The sequence below is a fragment of the Pleurodeles waltl genome, chromosome 1_2 (assembly GCF_031143425.1).
Source record: "Pleurodeles waltl isolate 20211129_DDA chromosome 1_2, aPleWal1.hap1.20221129, whole genome shotgun sequence".
NCBI classification, from domain to species: Eukaryota; Metazoa; Chordata; class Amphibia; order Caudata; family Salamandridae; genus Pleurodeles; species Pleurodeles waltl.
The window spans coordinates 989,613,257-989,635,509 of record NC_090437.1 but is presented as its reverse complement, the minus strand read 5'-3'; the positions used below and the strand labels follow the sequence as shown (position 1 = coordinate 989,635,509).

At 41.8% G+C, this 22,253-nt stretch overlaps 1 protein-coding gene across 5 annotated transcripts in view; it reads left to right on the top strand.

Moving 5' to 3' along the window:
- The window catches only part of ATP10D (ATPase phospholipid transporting 10D (putative)), a 614,572-nt gene that overhangs the window by 76,987 nt on the left and 515,332 nt on the right, over positions 1-22,253 (top strand). The gene's annotated exons all lie outside the window — the stretch shown is intronic.

Below are 22,253 nucleotides of genomic sequence, written 5' to 3'. Positions count from 1 at the left end.
ATCAGCACTCAAGTTTCAGCCGTCTGTTTCCAGTAAATACAGTTAATATATTTTATATAACAGCATTTGCTTCAGGCACCAATTTAAACGGGTGTATTCAAACCTATACTAATCTTCGAGGTCAGCATAATGCACTTTTAATGTCCATGGCAGTTCCCCATAAAGGACTGTCATTCAAGTTGCTGTGCCAACATTTGGCTGACGACTTTTGTCTTATTTTTCGGTTTTACAGATCTTGGTAAGTAATTTAAGTTTGTGAGACAAATGTAGCGCGTATCCGCTATGTGTTGAATTGTTGAGGAAAACAATTGGCGAATTAATCTAAACATGCATTAAACCGCCCCACCCCCCAAACATTATCAGTTGTATTCACGATCGATGTAAACGTTAATTTCTTGACTGTCTTTTCATAACTGATGTTTTGGGTATGAAAATAGCGCTTCTAAACTAACTTCCCTTTTGTGTTTAAATACACCGTGTATGTTGGATTGTATATAAGACCTCGCCATTTACCACGGACATGTTTACAAAGAGGTTTGTGAAGTGTAGCAAAAGGACTGTGACGCTACAGAAAAGTCAACCTAGACAGAGGAGCTCGCTGTGGTAGATTAGTACAAGTTGTAACAGATTCACGGGACGAGATCTTGTAATGCCAGTTGATGTTAAATACCTCTGGCAGAGGACGGTGACAGGACAGGTATATGCTTGATGTTTGTTGTTAACGCACAGTTGGTTAGGCGACAAGTTACACATTGTTTATTTGATAAGCATATACAAAGACGCAAGTATTATAACGCTGATGTCCTGTCTTCAACTCTTTTTCTGTATATGATCTGTCTTCCGTATTCATTTACATCTGTACCAAAGAGATACTTTTCCCATCTATTGCGTGGTCTTACATTCATTTTAAAGTGCAGGTTCCCTTAAGGCTTGCTCTCGAGATTGCTCCGCGAGGAGCCCAATTTATTAGTTGTTGTGTTAAGAGCATGTGACTGAGAGGTGTTCTTTTGAACCCTTACTTACCATAAACTGAATAACAACAGAAAGCGGAATGTTGGGTCAGAAGTGCCTTAGTGAGCGTGCTGCAGTGAAGTGGCACTACCAGTAAAAACCCTTAAACTAAAGCCCAGAGTTTTAGCCTAACACTTTAATGACTGATTGTTGCTTCTGATTAGCGCCTAATTGTTTGTATACACACATCTGATATAGCAGAGGTCCATCTAATCTGCTTCTTCCACGCCTTCTGCAACAAGAATTGAACTACTCCTTCTTTACGAATTGTCTTAATAGTAATAATGCCCGTTTATAGAAACCACGCCGTGCAGTTTGTCGTCTTATAGTCTTACATTCAGCACATATTTGATGTTAACATGTGTTTTTACTTTCAAACAGTTTTGGAATCTGAAAAAAATAGTCAGGATACACATACCTTGGCGGTCAAAGTGTGGCAGAGGAAAAGGGAATGGAGTTATTAGGGGTGAGCTTGATAGGAAAGATCAAACAGTCCATTTATACGTTTATTTGTTACTAAAAAATCTGCTGCAAAGAAGTCTGCAACACGGGACACGTGACAATAAATCTCCTCTCGATTACGTAATTGTCACAAAGAGGCTGCGTTTTAAAATATTTTACAGGGTTGATGCATGGCTGCAGAGTTCATTGTGTGCCCAGCAATTTTAAGGGGAATATAATAGCGGTGAAATAACTCTGGGGGTTAACACAGTACCGTGAGAGTTCAGTTTTTTTTGCTAGGTCACAGTTTTGACTCCTAAAGTAGTATGGAGGGTTAATGTGCCTGCGTTACTTTTTATATCGTGACTATTTTTGTTTCTCCCGACCATTCATTCTTAACATAGCTAACTCCTACACGTATGCACGATATGTAACACCTGCACCTTTTAACCCTCATTGTCTTATGTAAAATTTATTGTAAGATGCTTTTTTTCATCATCATGTCTCTGAGTGTAAAGGGAAGGTATTTAATTCATTCATTAACCTGCTATATCATACCACTGTGCCCAAACCTACACAACCTACGCCATACATGGAGTCGTTTGGTGGAAGATAACAGGCCACAGTTTACTGCTCATAAGTCCAGTCTTTGCTCCCAGGGGAAAAATCAGCATTACTTTTGCTAACGCGTCCCTTTATGATAATTTATTACACATCAGGACTCGTTTAGGCCAATGAATCTTTTGACCCAGTTGAGAGACACCTTAGGACGAGATAGCTAATCAATATGTCAATCAATACGTCAATAATGTCATCAATATTTATCACAACAATACATTTCACTTTAGTCAAAGTTATTAATCAATTCAAGATTCTACCATGACCTTGCAGCCATGAATAACCACACCACTTTAGTAGAATTTTTATGAGTTTTATTCCCTATTGATTACAGATCTAAAAGCAGATACGTTAATCTCAACACTAAGAAACATAATAGCATAGTCACGATATGGCAACTTTGGTAAGATTTCATTAATGCGAGAATCACAAACATCAGAACATAGCAAGGCGTGAACATAGATCAATTTAGCAGAGTGTCAATAACGCGTCAGTTCAACAAAGCATACATTCGGTCGTTTGTCTATTTGCGTCAGTTTAGTGAACACCTGTCCTAACCACTGATTAGCATTAGCATGTTGGGCTTCATGCAAAACAATTTAGAACACAAATTTGGAAAACATCCAATTATGGTCTCTGTCAAAAGTAAGCAGTTGGTACCTAGAAAGGAAAAACAAACAGACAAATCACAATTGCATTGTCATAATTACCCTCTAAAGTTTAGGTCAGTGCACAGGTTCAGTCTTCGTCTTCAGGACATCAGTCAAATCGCCATCAATCAGAACTCAACTCCGGGGCAAAAAGGGCACTTCCCTCATAAGGAGGTAAAGTGTAAAATGGACAAATCTTAGGGCGAGGATGGTTTTTAGTAAACCAACAAGTCACCAAACAGTGTGACAGAGTTTCTGGATAAAATCAATAGCATTCCCTAACCCACCTAAATGACTCCCCGTGACATGGGTTTTTATCCCTTTTTCGTTGTACATTCCCCCAAATTCTATTGGACATTTGTTATACCCCACTATCTTTAACCTATCAGAAAACACATTAGGTCACCCACTCTTTCACCCCATATTGATTTACAAGTCTCTGTTTGGTTGTCCTGTTCGATATCTTCAGAGGTGGCACATCCGGTATGATTTTTTGCAAGTACCCCATTCCAAATGTTGCTAAACCAGCTCCCTACTCTGGCAATTCCTTTTCCCCCTTTCTCCCACACTCCAGGTTCCTTCAAATCTGCACTATCTTTAGTTAGGTTAGTAAGCATACCTCTAATCTTCTTACTATTGTCAGGTATATATGAGCAACAATGAAGCTCGTTGAGCATTTTGCAAACACCGCCGCTCTTTGCTAAAAGAATGTCTAAAGCAAGCCGATTTTGAAGAGTCATAGCTCTTTCCGCAGCAAGTTCAGTATCCATCAGGACTATAGCCCCTGTAAAATTTGTCAGCATGTTATCCACAATAGTAGACAACTTTCGAATCTTTATAGAGTTTGATAACTCCTACTGAAGGAATTATGGCTCCAAATACGTCACCAATAACAGCAGCCGCTGTCTCTCGTTTTTGTCTAGCATGTTGTAATTCAGACGTTTTAGGTATTTGCTTTAAGTCCTCAATCTGGTCAATCTTTGGGGAAACTATTCCCAAATAACATGTCCCATACCATCCCTTAGGGAGACAGTAATAAGCATTAAGTCCACAAATATAATAGATTCCAGGTATTGCTGGGTCCTGTCCATTTAACATGAATGTCCATTTACTCTGAAACAAAAACCTGCATTGACTCATTCCCACAAATAAAGTATCATGTTCAGATTTCGGCCTATATATACAAAGTCTTCCTACATGTAATGCATCTATAGCTAGTTTGCCTTGTGTCTTTATTGCAGTGTAAGCATAATCATTTGCATATGTGCGTTTCTCTAACCCCTTTTCTAGTCGCTCTTTTAAAGCTTTGCGTCTATCATCAGTGTGATCTAAGTGCTTTTCTCTACAGGTGTCAATAAGCAAGTAAGATTGTTGCGGTGTGCATAAGCTGTCCCAAATGTAAGCGCTGGTTCAAAGAAACCTCTAACTAATTTTATACTATGCTCTTTAGCTAGCTTGTTCAGAAACTCAATCACAGGCACAAAAGAAAACACTACATCCAAATTTGAATACAAATATTGCACATGCTCTTGATTATAGAATCTTGAGAGTAGCAAACTACAGCTTATCCCGTATGTTAGTGGCAGGCTATGATATGTGACTCCTTCCTGTACTGATGAAGGAATCTTTGTGCACACAACAGTTTTTCGCATCCATGGTTTCAACATACTTGTTCAGCAAGCGATAGAAGACATTAGTGGAAAGTTCCCCTTTTGAGTTAGTTCCCTCATGCAGGTGTCTTGCATCCTGCTCAAACTTTTCCCACGGTGTTAGTGTTGTAGTTTCAGGTTTTGAAGCATTGTTAGTTGCTTTCTTATCCAACCAAGGCATTCCCACAATCAAACCTACAATTATTATTGCACACACAATACCTAATATAAGACTCAACCAACCACATACCTTCCCCTTTTTGTTACTACCTCTATTATAGGCCATGTCTGTAAAGAATCAGATAGCAGAACAATAATCAACTTGAGGACGATATAAAACTCTCTTTTATTTTTTTATTTTTTTTCTTGATGCCAAAGTCTCTCTCTCTCTGCGTGTATTTACAGCGTTTTACTCACTCCAGGACCTCTTTTGTCAATCAGGTTAGCAGCTTGTCATAATCGGGTTTTTTAAGTCAATTCAGGTTATCAGTGTCACATCCGGTAATTTATAAGTCTCTTTCTCAGTTTTTCAGCTTTCTATTTTCTTTTTTAAATTTCAGTTTTAACACAGTCTCTTTCTCTGATTGAATTCAGGTACCGTAGTATTGACCTGGTACTTCTCGATCAAAACGGAACGCTAAGCATTCTTGTTGCCATTCAGATGTTGTTGCATACGCCCATTCAGGACCTGCGTACCTTCTGTTTGCGGTTCTTTTTCTTTTCAATCTGCGTTTACCTTGCAATTCTCCTTCACTTAGATCCTTTATTCGGGATGTATGGTACGACCCTTTCTTTTGCAGCCTGCTTCTCTGGCCAGTTATCTCCCTTATGCATCTTTTTCCTGCTTGTCCTTTCAGGACGCTGAACAGCACCGTTCTCTTGTGCTATGGTGTTTTCTCTTGATGGACCTGCAGCTGGCTCAGGGGATGGCGGTGTACTTTGATCTCTCTCTACTATTTTCCCTTCTTCTTCTTCTGGATCTGTAACGGGTTCAAGCTCTAACCCGTATCTGTCTGCTTCTGGGAGAACCTCTCCTTGATTTAGTTCTGCTGCCTCTAGTGAGATAGGCACACTGTCACCTCTCTCGAACTCGTTCACTGTTTGAGGGACTAGGCTGTTCTCAGTGGGCTCTCCTACAGTCTCAGTTCCTCTTTGGCTATTTTCAGGCCCTGAGACTTCCTTCTCTGTAACTGTTGAGTCGGAAACTTCAAGTTCCTCATCAGTTGGAGACGTTACCTTCTTTGTGTGACTGGCATGTATCCAGTTTGGAACGCCTGCACATTTCACAGCAGTGGTTGTTGTCAGTATTACATGATAAGGCCCCTTCCAGCGCGGTTCCAAACACAACTTTCTTACATGCTTCTTGACAACCACCCAGTCACCGGCTTGCAGGTTGTGACCTGGATCACTGATCGGTGGTAATGTGTTGGCCTCCACCTGGTGGGAAAAAGAGCGAACCATATCAGCCAAACCTTTGCAGTAGTCCAACACCATATCATCCGTGATATTCACAAGAGCATTTGCAGGCACTGCGGGCAGCCTCATAGCTCTACCCATAAGGATCTCATGGGGTGATAGTCCTGTCTTCTTATCAGGGGTATCCCTCATCGACATCAGCACTAAGGGCAATGCATCTGGCCATTTCATATTGGTAGCTGCGCACATTTTTGCCATTCTCGACTTCAAGGTACCATTCATTTGTTCTACTAGTCCTGATGCTTCAGGGCGGTAGCTACAATGATGCAGTTTCTGTTCAATGTCTAATGCAGCACAGAAGAGCTTGATCACCTCATTGTCGAAGTGTCTGCCCCTATCTGATTCTATAGAGACTGGAAACCTAAACCTGGGTATTAGTTCCCTAAGCAGCAGCTTTGCAACTGTGAGACTGTCATTTCTACGTGTGGGGTAAGCTTCAATCCAGTGGCTGAAAACACACACAATCACCAACACGTATCTCAATCCTCCACAAACAGGCATCTCAATGAAATCCATTTGCATCTTGCCAAAATGGACCGCCAGCTCTCCCTATGTGGCTCAAAGTTACCACAGTCCCTTTCCGGTATTCATCTGTTGACAGATGATGCACCTGTGACAAGTAACCTCTGCGGCATGTCTGAATTTTGGGTTAAACCAGTCAGTTTTGAATGACTTGATCATTGCATCTCTCCCAAGATGTGCCTGTCCATGATAAAGCCTTGCAAATTGCGATAAGACTGTTTGGCAAAACCAATTTCCCCTCCTCTGAGACCCATAAGTTGTCAGCTCTTTGTACACACTGCGTTCTCTGCCAGGAGCGTTTCTCCTCTCTGCTAGCACGACCCTGTAGTGTTTTTAGCTCATCTAGTGTGTCAACCACCCTTAATGCAAAAGTCAAGCATGTGTCATTTTCAGTTTGTGGTAACAATTCCCACTGATCCTTGAACGATATACAGTTCAATGCGCAAAACCTTTGGATATAAAGTCTTGTGACTTAACATGAGCATTGCATTTCACCACGGCAATTTCAAGAGGCAACTGAATCACATGTAACAAATCCTTAATCATGTACAATTCCAAATCCGTATCTGCTGTCAGTATAGATAGTGACTTTTAGTTTTTCAGCTGCGTGGCATGCCTTAGTAAGGGCAATTAGCTCTGCTACTTGTGCGGAATACACTCTCTCGAGCCAGGAAGCTTCAATGATACCAGCTATGGTACACACAGCATAACCAGCTCTCAGCATTCCAACTGAGTCTCAAACAGGATCCATCAACAAACATAATGCAGTCATTTTCTTTTAACTGCGTATCTTGAATATCAGGTCGGGGCTTGGTACATAATTCTGTTACCTCAAGACAATCATGCTCCACTTCCTCTTCATTATTAATCTTGGTACTTTCAACAGGAAGTAGGGTTGCCGGGTTTAATACAGTACATCGCTTCAGTGAGACATTAGGCGACCCCAAAATAATTGTCTCATATCGGGTAGGTCAGGCATTTGTCATGTGCTGAGTTTTAGTTCGTGTCAACAGAATTTCAACTGAATGCGGAACCACTACTGTTAGGGGATGTCCCATCACTATGCCTTCACACTGCGTGAGGCTTTGACCAACTGCTGCAACTGCGCGCAAACAACTCGGTAAGGCTGCTGCAACGGGGTCCAAGGTAGATGAAAAATATGCTACAGGGCGGTTTGCACCTCCATGGATCTGTGTCAAGACAGACAAAGAACAAACATCACGTTCATGACAAAACAGTAGAAAAGGTTTCGTGTAATCAGGCATACCCAAAGCTGGTGCCCTGCACATGCACTCTCTCAGTTCCATGAATGATTCAAGCTCTTCTTTGGATAAAGCTATGGCATACGGCTGATCCTTAATCTCTTTACCTGTCAACTTTATCAAGGGTTTTGAGATAATCGAAAAGTTGGGTATCCACTGGCAACAGTAGCTCACCATTCCTAAAAACATCCTGACGTCTCTTTTTGTTGTCGGTGGGTTCATCTGCAAAATAGCTGTCACCCTTCCTTTGATATTCTCCTGGACGCTTTCTCAATCAAGTGTCCTAAGTACTTCACCTCTTTCTGACAGTACTGCAGTTTCTTTGGCGATACTTTGTCTGTTCTTTCCCAAATGGTTCAGTAAGGCAATTGTGTCATACTTACAGTCATCTTTTGTCCTGGACACAATCAGTAAGTCGTCAATGTACTGTACTAGAGTCGAATTGAAAGGCAGTACTAAGGATTCTAAGTCCTTTTTCAATATTTGATTGAAGATGGACGGTGACTCAGAAAACCCTTGAGGAATTCTGCACCAACTGTACACCTTGTCCAGGAATTTGAAACTGAATAAAAACTGGCTGTCCTCATGAAGAGGCACCGAAAAGAAAGCTTGTGACAAGTCTACAACGGTGAACCATTCAGCATCACATGGAACCTGAAACATGATCACTGCTGGATTTGGCACTATGGGGCAACATTTTACCACAATCTCGTTTATTTTTCTCAAGTTCTGCACAATTCGAACCTTCCCACAAGGCTTTTTCAGACCCATTATTGGTGAATTACCTGGGCTGCTCAATACTTCCTTCAGAACTTCTTGTTTTACAAAGTCCGCAATTATTTGTGACACCTGAATAAGGACATCTTGTGCCATATGGTATTGCAGCACCTGGGGAAACACTGCATTTGGCTTTACTTGTACTTTGACTGGTTCCACTCCTTTTATCAGTCCCACTTCCTTTCCTGTCAAATCCCACACTTTCTCTTTCACTGTTCCCTGTAACTCGGCTGGTAAGTCAGTTACTGAAAGCATCGGGAATAAGGTTATCAAGGGGTAATCTTCATTCGCGGTTTCTGTTTCTAACTCTGAGAACTGACCATCTTCCCCTTCATCATCACTGTTTGTCTGTACCTCAATTCCATCATTGGAACAGGTAATCGAGCATTTCGTTTTGCACAATAAGTCTCTTCCCAGTAGGGACACAGGACTTGAATCGCAGACTACAAACTTATGCAGTCCCTGGAAGTTGCCAATCTCAACTTGCACCGGATCTGTAATTGGATTTCTCAAGTACTGGTTTGCTACTCCTACCACTCTTATGGTATGTCCTGAAAGTGGCAATTTCGGAACCTCTGCACTTCTGACTATGGAGCGTGTAGCTCCAGTATCAACCAAGAATGAAACCTTGTGACCCATTACCTTTCCCTCTACAAAGGGTCCCCTCTGATCTACTTCTAGGGACGCTGCAAGTCTGCACTCTTCACTGTCTGAACTGTCATCTGACCATTCCTCATTCATTCCATCTTCACCACGCAATGGGAATTGCTGTACTGTATTGTTTTGGCTCATCACTTGACCTGTGACTTGCTGAGGAAGCATCACCTGCTGCTGTCCCATTGGAGCTAATGGTAGTTGCATTTGTTGTCTAGGTACCATGGGAACCTGCTGTTCTACTTGCTGCATTTGCACTGGTTGAACACGTGGCATTTGCATTTGCTGCATGGGCTGTAGCCCTTGCATCTGAACCATGTTATTTTGGGAGTTCGAATTTTGACTTCTCAATTTTGGACCTCTCATATTTTGTAACGTACCGACATTAGTGCTTTGCTGAACGACACCATCCTGCACCACATTTGGGCATTCCCGCTTTTAATGCCCCACGCCCCCGCACGCGTGACATGGAGACATCTTTTTCATTCCTTGCGCATCATTTTGAATCACCACAGTGTTCAAGTCTGGACCGCGATTCACAAAACCTCGACCTCTCGGTTGTGCCTGAAACAGACCATTCCCTTGCGGTTGCTGCTGTATCATCTGCTGGATTCCATTTCCCTGCATACCTGCCTGTGCAGCCCTTATCTGCATCACCATCACTTTTTCCTTCAGTTTTCTCTGCTTTTACTCAATCTCGTCACTACAGTACTTTGCGTACTGCAACACCTCATCAATCGGCTTCGCTTGCCAACAGATCAAATTATTCTTAATCATCTGGCTAACCTCTGGTCTCAGCCCTTCAACAAATCTGAACACGAGATGGTTCATATCTTTCGGCTCAATAGTTTCAGTACCACTATAATGTTTGAACGCTTTTAACAACCTCTCATAGTAAGCATGGATCGATTCTTTAACTTCCTGTGAGGTCCGGTCGATTTTCTGCCAGTCACTTTCGGCGATACTTTCTGCTTCAAAAACCCAATTACCTTGTGATAATACTTCATCACTTCCTCAGAGGGTGCTCCAGCCACCTTATCCCTTGACGGCTCCTGTGTTGGCCAGTCTACCCCTCTTTTGCACTCAAGCCATAAGTCGAGGGGAACAGTGATCTCAAACAAGGTATTCAAATCTTCCCAAAGACACTTCGCAAGCTTCACAAACCTATCTGTTTGCTGATACCACTCTATCAGCTTCTCCCTCAACGTGGGATAATTATTTGTGAAAGATAGGATGTCTCCCCTGGACCACGGTACAAGAATTAGAACCCCACCAGCTGTTTCTCTCATGGGTAACATCTTTACTGATTCTGTATCTGGTGAAGTTTTTGCTTTACTTGATCCTGGACTGTCACCTTTTTCCTTGTCTCTTTTCTTTGCCCATCTGCCTTCCCACTTTTCTAAAGCTCCCCAGATTTGCGCACTTTGAAATATTTCTTTTGAATGCATTTTCATTCCGGCAGACCTCATATGCTCGAAGTCTTTTGAATCAAAGTCTAACCGGTAACTTCTTTTCAAATGTTTAGTATTCTCAATATCAATATTGTATTTGTCTGCTAAGTTCGCTAATTTCTGATGTACCTTACCTACTTCTTTAGTGATTTTAGGGCACAGTTATCACAATTCTGCTTCTGTGTATGACTCTAATCGGTTTACCCCCATTGTTCCTTCTACTAATTCAGCAGCTTCCACACCCAGTCTCACAAAGTTCAGGTAATCATCTCTTTGCATCCTTTCCGGTTCCACTGCAGTTACTGTAGTCTTCTGTGAAGCACAGGTCCTCTCTAGCCACTCATTTAACTGTTGTACTGAAAAACCTTGCAGTGAAATATTCCCTGCATGCATCATTGGCGACTGTGAAGCATTTGTACTTATTGTTTGTGGGGTTAGCACACCTAGCCTTGCCTGTCTCATTGCCTCCAACGGTGCTTCAACCTGGTTAAGGTCTAACAAGGACCTTGGTCTTTTGACCGCTTGCTCTCCTGGGGCCATTAACTGGGGAGTTCCTATGGACCCTCCTCTTATTACATCTTGGGTCATTACTCCTTGATCACATATACCAGGCTTACCTTGCGCATACAATGACACCGGTGGACTAACAGTAATTGATAACGATATTGCAGCTGGTGTCTGACCTGGTCCCAAACCTCGTGGAGCAGCGACTCCAAAGGTCCGATCCACTGAAGCCGGGGCAGGTATTAATGGAGGTCCTGCTGCTGGGTTATATCCTGGTATCAGTTGTGACTGCGGTTGGGGCAGCAATTGTGGAGTCGGCACAATCTGCTCTAACCTCGATTTTGTATATATCGGGTCTGGCAGCACTATCAGATATGTAGTAGTCTCTAGTACTGGGACGTCTGGATAGATTCTCTGTATCTGCGGTGGAGGTTGTAACTGTATCTGCATGTCTGGTGCAGTGGGTGCACTGACACCATTCTGTATCGAACCCGTATCACTAGTCTGTACTGTATCGGTAACTCCCTTCTCCTGCGTCTGGTTCCCAGGATCTGCACTAGTGCTCGGGACATTGTCGCTTACCGCTTAAGGTGGCGTGCGATCATGCAATAGCTGATTTAGAAATTCCTTGTTATCTGAATCATCTTCTTCTTCTTCCCAATATCTCTTAGTTTCTTTAGGCTTACTAGAGTCTTTGTCTGTTTTACATGTGGCTTTCTTTCCCTGCGTCTCATCTCCCTGTGTTATTGCTGGGAACAATTTTAATCTGTCAGCTATTCCCCATCTCCACATTTTGCTCTCATTATCCCACCTAGCTTCCGCTAGAGTCTTTTCTGCCCTTTTCATTCTTCTTTGGAGCTTCTCTTGTCTCTGTTTTAGAGCCATTAAATCCCAAGTTGCTAAAGCCTCATACTGAGCTGGCCTCGGAGGTGGTTTCTGTACACTTAACATCCACCTTAAATTCTCTAGAACTCTCGTATTGAACGTCCCGTGTTCTGGGAACGCCGAACATCCCTCTTTTTCTGTCAGTTTGCGCCACTGTTTCATCCGTAAACAAGGCGCAACACCTTTTTCCTCCATGACAATGTAAGCTGGAGTTCCCTCAGGCGGTGTAGGCTCCCCTTCACTCGCCATAATGTATGTGTCTCCTTTCAGAGCACTCTTAAAAGCTTTGACAAAGTTCATCTTTATGTCTTTCTTTTGTTTGTGTTTAATCAAGAAGTGACTTTAGTTCCCAGGACACTCTTCACCAACCTTTCTCAACCTATTGCCTCTCACGGACGGCAACCAATCCGTGCGCGACCCCTCTCGACAACTGACCTATCTCAGCGCGGCACCACTGACGTCTCACTCACACAATGCAGCTGACAAAGTCTTGCGGCTCGTCCGCCCCTCACTGGATTCACACCAAACTAATTGCAAAAAATTACTGCGAGCACCTTAACAACAACAACAACAACACAAATTTGCTGGTTTACTACAGGAAGGGTACCCATTCGCTTCAGAACTTTACAGAGATTTCTCTTGAAGCCTCCGCCGCTACTCTCTCCTTCTCAGTTCCCGCATACTCAAGCGGGATTCGACCTGCAAATCCTACTCTCGACTTGTCAATGGTTTGCTCTAGTGTACTTTAGAACTCGCCAAATCTCCATCGAAGGTTTCATACATACAATTTTGACTCAAACTCGACTTGTCAACCACGCCAGATTGACCTAATTAAACCGCACAAATTACAACATAAACCCAAGTGTCTCCTATGCTTGTCAGTATACTCCGGAGTCTTAGACCACGACGGGTCCGTACATGAACAACCAACCACGTGGATAATTTTGAGCACAAAGCGCCACACTCATATGAAGTACGCCAAGTTCCCTACTCTCATACTGCGGAGTACACCCACTCCTACTAAAACAACATTTACCTGGCCTAAATACACACAAACTTCACAAATCACCTGCAAAATGCATAAGCTGAGCAAGCGCAAATCCTACACCACACATACTAGAACGCCGAGAACATCCCCAACTCACTTAGGCAGGCTCCGAGATCCCGGGAAAGTCATGGTGAATTTAGAAACACATCACACCTCCAATTTGCATTATCTCAGAAAAACAGTCTAAACAATAATTCTCCGTTCTAGGGCCCCAAAGGGCCAAACCATCCTCTGCTACCAGAACTGCTAACGCGTCCCTTTATGATCATCTATTACACATCAGGACCCGTTTAGGCCAATGAATCTTTTGACCCAGTTGAGAGACGCCTTAGGACGAGATAGCTAATCAATATGTCAATCAATACGTCAATGTCATCAATATATTTCACTTTAGTCAGTCATTAATCAATTCAAGATTCTACCATGACCTTGCAGCCATGAATAACCACACCACTTTAGTAGAATTTGTATGAGTTTTATTCCCTATTGATTACAGATCTAAAAGCAGATACGTTAATCTCAACACCAAGAAACATAATAGCATAGTCACGATATGGCAACTTTGGTAAGATTTCGTTAATGCGAGAATCACAAACATCAAAACATAGCAAGGCGTGAACATAGATCAATTTAGCAGAGTGTCAATAACGCGTCAGTTCAACAAAGCATCCATTCGGTCGTTTGTCTATTTGCGTCAGTTTAGTGAACACCTGTCCTAACCACTGATTAGCATTAGCATGTTGGGCTTCATGCAAAACAATTTAGAACACGAATTTGGAAAACATCTAACTATGGTCTCTGTCAAAAGTAAGCAGTTGGTACCTAGAAAGGAAAAGCAAACAGACAAATCACAATTGCATTGTCATAATTACCCTCCAAAGTTTAGGTCAGCGCACAGGTTCAGTCTTCGTCTTCAGGACATCAGTCAAATCGCCATCAGTCAGAACTCAACTCCGGGGCAAAAAGGGCACTTCCCTCATAAGGAGGTAAAGTGTAAAATGGACAAATCTTAGGGCGAGGATGGTTTTAAGTAAACCAACAAGTCACCAAACAGTGTGACAGAGTTTCTGGATAAAATCGATAGCATTCCCTAACCCACCTAAATGACTCCCCGTGACATGGGTTTTTATCCCTTTTTTCCGTTGTACATTCCCCCAATTCTATTGAACATTTGTTATACCCCACTATCTTTAACCTATCAGAAAACACATTAGGTCCCCTACTCTTTCACCCCATATTGATTTACAAGTCTCTGATTGGTTGTCCTGTTCGATATCTTCAGAGGTGGCACATCCGGTATGATTTAATCTTTCTGTAATTCTTTGCACATCTTTTGGCCAGTAGCTCCATTGTCTTCACCGGTTTGAATGACCTTATACATTTCATTAATCTACACTGTTTGATTTTGTTTTAACATTATTCTACAAGCAATGGAAAATTGCATGGGAACGGATCTAGCATAGTTACATTCGTCTTCTTGTTCAGAGAAAATTAATAAGGTTGTGTCCTTTTGTGAGTCAGCACACTGCAAGATAGAAAAATACATTTAATATGAGGGCCAAGCAGCTAAACTTCGGCTCATGCTAACTTAAGGCCTATAAGGATTTCAGCACAAATTCAATAATGCAATCATTAATAATTAGTATAAACTTATTTGATATAATAGTAATACATAAAAATTTTAGCCATCAGTATTAGTCCACGTTTACATTGGCGGCCACTCCCCGTGGTCACATTTCAAGTGTACGTTTAAGCAAAATTATTATTATTATAGTTTCTTTGCAGCATTATCACACATTAATTCATAGACATTTCATGTTAATATAGATTATATAAGCTACGCTCTCTCACTTTCACAAACTTAGAGGTGGACAAGCCAACAAATCAACGGGGAGCTCCGAGCCAAGAGTCTGGCTCAGATCCTAGAGGCCGAGCTGAGCACTGAAAACATTTGCTAAATCGTACAACAAACACTTAAAATGTGATTGTCTCCTCAAAAAAAAAAAAAAGGGCACTTTTTTTTAACATGGAAGCTTTGGCATTACTAGGTCACATTATAACACTGAATTGAAAAGTATTTAATAAAAGTGATCGTTTTTGAACATGGATCATTAGTGCACTAAGGCAAGACAATTGTCACGTAAACCCTGTACATGGCACAGATTACTATAGAGCAACATTATAGTCCATGAAATTAAACACAATAGGTTTTAATATAACTGGTATTCTGAACTCCCATGCTTCAAAGTGCTTTCATATGCGATAATGAGAAAAAGAGCTTTTGTGAAATAGAATATTTGCCTATGATTACACAATTTAAGCTAGGAAATATATTTCTGTGCGTTTACTGGTTTCATTTTGTACAAATCGGCCAGTAAATGAGTATCTGTTAGGCTTTCCTTATGCTTAGGCTTTTTTTTTTTTTTTTACTTCTTTGTGGCTTTTTTTCCTGCAGTTTTTATATAGTGCAAACTCGACCCAAAAGTATTGCAACGCTTTACTTGAATACCAGTTACAATACAGAAGGTCACCATGCATTGTTTATAGTGAAGGAGGAGAAACAGTGATTTACCATAAATCACAGGATGTTGAGCCAACACGGAGATTCAAACCTGGCTCTCCAGTTCCAAAGTTGACAGTTCTGCTGTAATGCCAATCCAGAGTCCAGGGAGGGTGGCAGGCTGAAATCTCATGAAAGCTTGCTCCTTATGGGTCTGAGGTTCCAACCGGATCTCGAGCATAATCAGGCTTCAGGCTCGAACCTGGCTTGAGCTTTCAGTGGCTCACCCACATCAACACAAACTCATGCTACACCCTGGATACAGGGCGCAACTAGACCCAAAATTGGGAGGGGTCTAGTACTTCAAGGCACAGTGGTGGGGCTACCACTTTATGCAATGAGGGCAGAGATATCCTCTGAGCCAGTATGCGAGCACACATTGCCAATATGTCTGTCTTTAATGTACTAACGTATGCAAACAGCATTTATGCATGCCTGTACTTTCATGCTTCAGCACATCGATGCCATATCTATTGGATTTGCCAAAAATTTCCACTCCGAGACTAAGCAGTGTTTCAAGAGTTCCACTAGACCTGCAAGGATCGTAAGTCTTTAAAAAGTTTGGTACACAGAGTCTTGTGCCTGAGTGCATATCTATCTCACAGAAAAGAAGGCACCAAAACCTTATTGAAAAAGTGTCTTTTCATACTAAAAGCAACATAAGACACATAACAAACAAAACTTTCCTTTTGTAAAAGATGTGTACGGCGGATCTCGTAATAAACACGAAGTGCTCCCACAGACATGGAGAATTAAATAGGGCTTCTATTAGAATGTCATAAAATGAGTGGGTTCACGAAGAGCACAAAAGGAAGGGCCATTTACAGAGTGAAATAAGTGGGATAACTAAACACTGTAAAACATGTATGTGTTTATATTTATATAGCACAGACTTAGCTGGGGAGTACCAGAGCGTTGTACATTCTGGGGAGTGAGAGTACATACATCAAGTGAAGGTTTAAATCTTTGAATGATACAGTTACCTACAATTACACCACTATTACAGGTTAAGAGAGCTGCACAGTTTCCAGTAAGTCCCACTGTGTATTAAAAACTAGGTCCCCGCGTTGACCGACGCAACACCGTCATCCTTAGTTGATGTGATCAGTCTTTTTGGCTGTTTTCCCATAGGCATTATACTGTTCCCCAGGCTGTTTAGTGAGTAGACCAAATGGAAATTATTGCGGTATCTAGTTATTAAACAGGGGTTGCACCGTATTTACTCTATCTCGCGTTTAGGGCTCAAGTTTGTCTTTGTGCATATGCACTATGTGTTAAAGCAGTGTTTCCCAAAGCGTGCGCCATGGCACCTCGGTGCACTGTCGGAACTCACCAGGGGCGCCGCGCACTTCTTGGGAACATTGGAAATGCTTTCACGGTAGTATGAAAGCAAAAGACTTTAAGTGGCAACAAATCAAACATGATGAGTTTTACAATTTACATCGTAACACTGCAAAAACCTAACATGTTTGATTTATTTGCATTGCGATTCTTTCTCTTTCCTACTACCGCACAGCTCCATTCTAAAACAGAGCCATGCAATAGTAAGAAAAAGAAAGCATCACTGTGCAAATAAATCAAACTGGTTAAATGTTTGCAGTGTTACGTTGTAAAACCCATCAAGTTTTATCTGTTTACACTGCGAGTCTTTCTCTTTCATACTACCATACAGCTAACAAAGCTACACGGTAGTATGAAAGAGAAAGACTTGCAGTGTAAACAGATAAAACTTGATGGGTTTTACAATTTACATTGTAACACTGCAAAAACCGAACCAGTTTCATTTATTTTCACTGCTATTCTTTCTCTTTCACACTGCTGCACGGCTCCATTCTAATTATGTTTAGAACGGAGCCGTGCAGTAATTAGTATGAAAAAGAAAGAATCACAGTGCAAATAAATTAAACTTGTTAGGTTTTTGCCATGTTATGTTGTAAATTGTAAAACCCATTAAGTTTGTTTCCACTCAGTGCTCAATTTGAAAATAAAAACGTGCCAGTGCTGAAAGCTCTCCTCTGAAACAAGCGGCAGCTGCAATTCAATGTGAAAGCACAGAATACTGACGCAGCGTAATCCTAAAGCCATGTTGGACCTCCTTAATCCATTTACAGTCTCTCCCTGCCCCTTCAGCTCTTTCTGGCAGCTTTCTGATTTCTCCCTATGTGGAGCGTTTCCGTCCTTCTCTTCCTTTGTCTTTCCCATATGTGTCTGTTGATCGCAGTAAATGCTTGATACGGAAAACCAAGTGCTGGCCCTCACAAATAAGTGCCTGTGCCCCCCCCCCCCCACTGGAAACCACTTTCTCAAATTAAGCACTGGTTCCACTGTGAGTATTTCTCTTTCATACTACCATACAGCTAACGAAGCCGCATAGTAGTATGAAAGAGAAAGACTTGCAGTGGAAGCAAATCAAACAATATGGGTTTTGCATTTTACATTGTTAACACTGCAAAAACCTAACATGTTTGATTTATTTGCACTGCGATTCTTTCTCTGTCATACTACTGTACGGCACCATTGTAAAGACGTTACGTTTAGAACGGAGCGGTACGGTAGTATGAAAAATCAAGAATCTCAGTGCAAATAAATCAAACGTGTTAGGTTTTTGTTATTCACATTTGTGGCTGCTGGTAACCCATGTGGGAATGCCATGTGGGGGAGTTAGGGAAGCCACACCTGTCAGCATCTGGAATGGTTTGGCCCAGCGCTTGATGTCCTGTCTAATAAATAGAGTGTGTCCGCTTAGGCAGGGTCAGGCACAATCAGGACAGTGATGAAGTGGTATTGCTGTCCATGTTCTTCAGCTACTCAGGAAAAGCAGGTAATTATGAAATCACAAACATGCCAACATTTAAGAGGAAAGTGAGAGGTTTTAAAAATTGAATTGGGAGAATGTATTTCTCCCATTGAGGCCAGAATCGGGTCTATTGTCATGTGTGGGACTTGAAAGAATGGGTGGTGCTGCAGGATCCAATATCAAAGATGCTAATATGCTTTTCTTTTTTTTTTACCTGCCAGGAGAAAACTCTATGGCAGGTGTAGGAACATGGCTCCTTGTTGCAGTTACCCAACAATTTTTGCCTGATATTGATGCTGACTTGACTGAGAGTGTGCTGGGACCCAGCTAACCAGGCCCCAACTCCACTGTTCTTTCACTAAAAATGTACCGTTGTTTCCACAGTTGGCCCACCCCTGGCACACAGATAAGTCCCTTGTAAAAGGTACCAGTGGTACCAAGGGCCCTGTGACCAGGGAAGGTCCCTAAGGGCTGCAGCATGTGTTGTGCCACCCTAAGGGACCCCTCACCTAACACATGCACACTGCCATTGCAGATTGTGTGTGTTGGTAGAGAGAAAAAGGCAACGTCAACATGGCATCCCCCTCAGGGTGCCATGCACACAAAACACTGCCTGTGGCATAGGTAAGTCACCCCTCTAGCAGGCCTTAAAGCCCCAAGGCAGGGTGCACTATACCACAGGTGAGGGCATAGCTGCATGAGCAATATGCCCCTACAGTGTCTAAGTCCATTCTTAGACATAGTAAGTACAGTGTGGCCATATTAAGTATATGGTCTGGGAGTTGGTCAAAACAAATTCCACAGTTCCATAACAGCTACACTGAATATTGGGAAGTTTAGGATTAAACTTCTCAGAATAATAAACCCACACTGATGCCAATGTTGGATTTATTTACAAAAATTCAGACAGAGGGCATCTTAGAGATGCCACCTGTATTTTTACCCAATCCATCCGTGCAGGACTAACTGGTCTGTGCCAGTCTGCCACTGAGAGACATGTTTCTGACCCCCTGTGGTAAGAGCCTTTGTGCTCTGTGGGGCCAGAAACAAAGCCTGCAGTGGGTGGAGGTGCTTCACACCTCCCCCCTGCAGGAACTACCCTCTGATAAGCCTAACTGATCGACCACACTACCACAAATAGAGCATTAGTATTATCTATTATTGCCTCTGTTAGTTCTCTTGGGGAACCCCTAGACTCTGTGCACACTATATCTCATTTTGATATAGTATATACAACGCCAGCTTCCTACAGCAGGCAGAAAGAGAGTGACAAAAATGCTGTGCACTGGCCTGCAGCAGCAGTTTACTGGCAGTGCGTACTCCAAGTCACGCAAGACAAGTCGGAGAAGCCCTTTATCGGCTTCATCCCAGTTATTTTCAGAGAGAAAAATTTAAGTGCTCCCGAGGCCTGGCTTACATCCCCCCACCCGTTTAAAAAAAAAAAAAGTGACATAATTGGGAGCCGCGGCCAATAGGTCAAAGGATTTGCGGGTCGAAAATGTTTGGGAACCTCTGGGTTAAAGTGTAACTTGATATATAAAATTAATATTTACGTATGTAGCAACAATGTAATGTTTTATTATTAATGATGCATCTCCATTGTACATATCAGGCTGGAACTGAGATGATGGCGAGTGCCTATTTTTGTTGTGGTATTTTCTATAATTTAAAATAACATACAAAGGGTTGATTAATCTTTTTTCAGTTTTTAGCCCTGCAACCCTTTCTTGAAATGGCTATGCGCTGCTGTGAAGAACTCCACTCTCCTCCCCAACCAGGCAACTGTTTAGTCATAACCAAAAAAACATATTTCTATTATTGCATTCAAGTGTATGGCCAGAAGAGGAATATTTAATTTCTTATGATCTTTTTATTGTTATAAATCAATAGTAAAATTCACCATAATGTCGGCAAATACATTCATTACATCTTTGAAACAACATTATGTACAATTCTTGAAAATGTTAAAAATTAACAAGGGTCTCACATTTGCTCCAGTTAGAGCTACTGGCGTTGTAAACTCCTAACTGGACTTTTCTTGCCACATAAATTGAAAATGAAAAGTAAAACACTTGTTGACATAAGTGAGCCTATTAAAAAGTGCCATAGCCGCCATGAGCATGAGCGCGAAGGAGAGACACAAAAAGAAAAAAGTTTGTTCACAGTAAAACATATTGCCAATTGTGCAGTTATCCATGTAACAGGGTCATTCTGCAAGGCAGTATCAAAACCTCCCTAAGGGGGAACAAACGTAAAGCATTTACCAAGGATGACAAAGGATTTTTGAAAGGCATGCCAGCGAACAAGTGAAAGTCATGGGCGTGAGTGGGCGTAGTTAAAAGTCCATAATACTTACACCAGGACAAAACCTCTCTACTATACACTGTTAGTCAAACCTCATTCATACCATGCCCATCAACATAAAAATTGCATATAACAATTTGTGGCCACAAGGGAATTTGAGTAGTCCCTAAATATGAGGCAATGCATTAAAACGTATGGAGTAAAATATTGATGTTGTGTAATATACTTCAAGGGAAGACCTATGTAAATCTATGAAAGATGTATGACAAATTTTTATATGCAATTTTCATTTGTCAATATTACTGTGCATGTTCTTAGTTTTAGCAAAACTACAAGCGCTTCCCTAGAGAATGCAGGATGCTGTTGGAAAAAAAAACCTGGACTGCCTAACAGACACAGAATCATTGCAACACACTTTATAAAGGGGGAAAAAAGTGAAAAATGTTCTCCTATGTGGTTTTTTTTTTTTTGTTCTTTTTTTTTTTTGTTGCTCTTAAATAGCCCTTGCTACCGCTTGCCATAGGTAGTAAGCGCATGCAGTAAAGAAGAAAGAAGACAACGAAGAAAGAACACATGCGGTAAAGAAGACAGCAAAGAAACAAGACAGAAGACGGCAATGAAAGAAGTCAGAAGACGGCATGTGGTGAAGAAGAAAAGAAGGACCGCAGTAAAGAATGAAGACAGAGAAGACGTCATGCAGTAAGGAAAAAAGAAGTGCTTCGTAGCCAGAGGAAGGACAGCGTCCAATGAGAAGTGACCGTAAGGAGTACTTGGTCCAGAGGCAACTTGACGGCAAGATTGATGAAGAAGACAAAATGAAGTGACGTACAGACAATGTGGTGGCCAATCAGAAGCACGTAACTCAGAGCGACGTTGGAGTAAGCCAGTGGTAAGTTTAGGTAAGTAAGGGGCTTGTTCTAGGGATTTTTTTTTTTTTTCTTGTGAGATTTCGCTAGTGCGTGTGCAGGCGAAACCTAAAAATGAGAAAATACAGAAGTAATACTATCAGAAAAGGTGCTGCATTGTACTGCATAATTTTAATTTTCTTGCCACATAATTTGTAACCCTGCCACGTAATTGTGCCCTCTCCTACCGCATAATTCCAGTGGCCCTGAATGTAGTTGGTCATTGGTACTTTCTTTACTTAGAAGGTCAGAGGTGAACAGCCAGGTTAGGAACAGGACAGAGATCGTTTCAAGTGCAGATGATGCCTCAGTAATTGCAGTATTGTATTAATGATTAATCATTGTTTCTCCTTTCAAAGAATGAGGTATGGTAAAGTACAGGGCCCTGCACAGCCATTCTCTCCACCATGGGGTCTGCGAACTAGCAGATTATAAATCACTGGTGACATTGACCCCTCCCTTGAAGACACTTTCCAGCAACACCAGAAGCTGGACATGTCTTTCCAAGCAGTGCTCTGCCCAGGATTTCCATGAGATAAGCGCCCATAAAGAGTTCTAGGCTGGGCTAGGGCACACGACGGGCAGAGAAGTGGAGGGGTGGATAATGGGGTGGGCTAAAGCCCCTTGAGCTCAAATGGCTTTGCACACCTGCCTGGATATGGAATATCCTAGAGGTTGGAAAATTACAGATCCTAGGCTTCTCTGCTGCTATTTGTCTGACTTCATAAGGCTATCTAGG